The sequence below is a fragment of the Manis pentadactyla genome, chromosome 4 (genome assembly GCF_030020395.1).
Source record: "Manis pentadactyla isolate mManPen7 chromosome 4, mManPen7.hap1, whole genome shotgun sequence".
Lineage (NCBI taxonomy): Eukaryota > Metazoa > Chordata > Mammalia > Pholidota > Manidae > Manis > Manis pentadactyla.
Window position 1 is genome coordinate 46269984 of NC_080022.1, and position 4046 is coordinate 46274029.

Genomic DNA, 4046 nt, shown 5'->3' on the forward strand with positions numbered 1-4046 from the left:
TATGTAAAGAGCCCAGTGCTCTGGAAGGAGGCAGAGATGAAGGAGGATTACAGACCTGCAGACTATTAGATGCAGATGTAATTCTAGTGCTCAACCTATCGCCGGGGGTACAAGCTGGGTAATGAACCCTTTCACCCAAAGAATGTTCCATTGTCATTCCTCGGTCTCACTGAATCTATAGTGAACTTGTCTGGGGCTGAAACCCATTGGCAAGACAATATGTGTTAGAGATACATATGTACATAATCACTATCAAACCCATTATACAGGAGGGGCAAGTAAGGCACAGTGGTGAGATAACTCGTCCAAAGTTGTACAGTTGGTTAATGTTGGTGTTGGGATTTCAGTCCAGGAGTCTTGGATAAGAAATTTTCCTACTCCTACATGAAACACCATTATGGTGCCAGGCCTGGGGATACAAAGGTCATTTCAACATGGGCCCTGCCCGCAAGAAGCTCCCAGTGTCATGGGGGAGCAGAAGTAAGCAAACGTGTCAGTGCGATGCTGGCAGGGAATGTCAAGGGAGAAGTTTTACCATTGACTTTGTTTAGAACTGCCTGCACATGGTGGTCATCCAAAGCTGACTGACTTCTAGTGGGTTTTAGTATTGTTTTTAATATCTGGGCACACACTGTAGTCCCTTTCTGCCTGTTTGCAGGGTGCGGGAAGCTGGCCTGGCCAGGCAAAGCTAGTTCCATTCACTGACTCACATGTCCATCTCGTGCACAGAGACTCTGGCTAATAAAGCCCTGACTTCCATTCACAGAAATCACAAGTGGGTAAATCACCAGCCACCAAGTTAGCAGTCTTTCAGAAAGGGAGATGGGGCCAGGGTACTGCAGGAACAGAGGAGAGGGGTCCCCTGCACCCCACTGTTAGTGCAGGCATCACAGAGAAGGAGACAATTGATCGACTGATGAAGTCTGAGAACTTGCTCAGGTGTAAAATGGACTCTGGTTTTTACTACAGCCAAATTCCGAGAGGAATTTCCCAAAGGACCACCCAGATTTGGCCAGAGCTTCTTACAATGTTCAATGGCTTCTTTGAAGAAAGGTCTTTAATTTCTACACTAATGAGCCAGACACTGACTCCCTCTCCTTCCACCCCTTAAATGCAAATGCAGAGCTTCAGTGTGAAGTGGGGAGCAGTAGGCATGCATTAGCCCAACCGTTGTGAAGCCTCTGATTCAGATCAATTACTTAGAGCAACTCCGCTGCCTTTCCAGCTGAAAAACCACCACTGATGTCTGTGGGCTGCAGCGGGACTGATGAGGCAATCAGGGGCGATGAGTATCACAGAAGAGTGGTCTTACAAAGGGTGGAGGGAGGAGGGTGGGAAGGCAAGGCAGTGAATGGGGGATGGTCATCTACTGTCTGCAGAACCGGCGCCGGGTGTTATGTTGAACATTTTGCAGGTTTCTACAGTGAGGGAGAAGAGGGTCACCCTGCCTGTGTGCACGCATGAGCACACACGCTCTCCCGCACACATACACACACAGGTATTTGCCCTTGGAGAGATACCTCAAACAGACTCACCAAACTGTCTGTCTGCTACTTACGTGGACTGCCGACCAGCAGCTCTGTTTGCTTCTGGCCATCACGACACTGACCATGTCCAAAGAAGTTGCTACTTTGAGTTGCTTCCAAAGTTGTCAGCTTTCAAAGTGCTGGGATGGTACCGGAACCTGGACAGAGATGGGAAGCAGGCCCTTCTATTACTCTGCCACCTGGGCCTTACAGCCCAAACCATTCTATCAGCTTCTGCTGGCAGCGCGCTCCTTCCAGAAGGCCCCAGAATCAGTCCAGGGCAACTGGAAGTGGACCTCCCGCCTTTCATCCTCCTCCACCAGTCTCTTTGCCATGCCCGTCCTTTCTCCCACTTTCCTCTTTCATTTGTACCTAAGTGGAAGCCCCTGTGCTCATGGAAGGAGACACAGATACTGGGCAGAGTAGCAGAGAGAAGGGGAAGCATTGTTGCCATAAACAAACAGCAGCTGTTCACACTTGCCAGCTGAGGACAGATTTCCTCATTTAATTTTCAGTTTTTCAATCTGTCCTGATAGGTATTACTTTATCCAATTTACAGATGAAGAAACTGAGGCTAGAGATAATACCTGGTTAGTGACACTTTCTAACCTATAGCTGTTTTCTTTTCATTCTAGCAAATTGCTTCCATTTGTTAGATTTGCAGAATTTCCATCTCTGCTCCACACTGGGCAAGCTGCAGGCCCAGCATGGGGGTGTGGAGTGAAGCTTTTGAAGCTTTTCAGGAAGCACAGACCTGGATGTCACCCTGCAGTGGAATTCCAGGCCACCACAGGCCATGTTCCACTCTGAGGCCATAACTTACAGGCTGATTTAGATAGTGGAAAGTGTTTCCCCCAAGACAAGCAGTCTGTTTTCAAAATGAATTACCATCTCCCTGTCTACTCTGCATGGTAGTTTATCACTTTGATGACAGAATGTTACAATTAAGGTGAAATCCACATATGCAAACCTAACAATTTTTTGGCATTTCTCATTCATCTTAGAACATTTTGGCTCAAAAAAGATGAGTGCCCCATCCCAACACACACACACTCTCTTAGTACAGAGGCATGGAATGATACCATCTGACTTAGCTTCTTTTGATTACATCCTGTGAGTATCTGCCTATTCACTTCATTTTGCTTTCTTTGTCCCCTGGAAATATATTAACTCTCTGAGCAAAGGTGTAATAGCCAGAGAAGTGGACCTGGAGCTAGAAGACCCAAGCCTTAGTCCTGATATACCACTTAGTAGTTGTGTGACCAGACCAAAAAAGATCTCAGGTTTTGAAGTTGGGCAGATAATAAATCCATGAGTCTGAAACTCTCCAGTTGTGTGATTACAGGCAAAATACTTAACCATTCTTAGACTCAATATGCTCATCTTCAAAACAGCACTACTATTACTGGCCTTAGATGATATCTGTGAAGATTAAATAGATTTTTAAAGATTTTTTATGAATGTTAAGTGTCAGGCACAGGACCTGATAGCCTATATATTTTACTTCCATTTTCCACTTTTAATCGCTGTTTTTTTGACTCTCAGGATTCTCTTTAGGATAATGATGTTTATTACACAAGATTATGTTGAGGACTAAATGAGAAAATAAACCTGTAAGTATTGTGAAATAATAAAACATTTTTAGTAGACTCATTTGCAATTCACTCAATTAACCAATATCTCTTATTAAAGATTCAGTGTTAAGTGACATGGGTAATCATAAAGAAAACTCTCACACAGATCTTACCCTAAAGAAACTTATTCTTGAGATTTTTCCATTACTCTAGAAAAACATAACACAAAGCAAAAATGAAAAGTGCTGGTAGATAAGGTTCAAAGATAACAATGAGATTACAAGAAGATACCCTCCAGATGGGCCATTAGCCAAGGGTCCATGGCAGACCTGCTATTGAGGAGACACTTGGCAGAAGGGCAGGAGATAGTGAATGAAGTAGTTCAGGTGGAAGGTCACTGCAGGGAGAAAGTTGGGGGGAAGATAAGGGGAAGCTAGGCTGTAATGTGGGGGGTGGCCTGCAGCATGTGGTTGACAAGGTTGTAAAGATGGCTTGGGACTGAGTTATGGAGGAATTTGGACTTCTAATTTAATAGCCAATGGGGGAGCCACTGAAGGGTTCTGAGCAGAAGAGTGATGTTGTCAGAGGCAGTTTTCTTGCAGATGAACCCAGCAGTGATGTACAGGCAAGCCTGGTGTGGGGAGAGACAGAGGCCCACTAGGAGTCCATTACCATAGTTTCTGGGAGAGCCAGGGCCCAGAAATGGATCAAAGGGTGAGGATGAAGGAGAGGAGCTTGGAGGGAAAATATTACAGAGGAAATATAGAATTTGAGTGGCCATGTGGAAGGTGTGGAGCATGAAAGAGAAGAGCAGAGGTTAAGGAGGGGCCCTGAATGCCACTGCCATCCTAGGTAAGGAGGAAAAGCATCGGGAACTCTCCAGAAGAAGCTGGCCTAGGAAGGAAGACAGTATGGCCTACAAGTAAACAGAAGAAGACATTCCAAG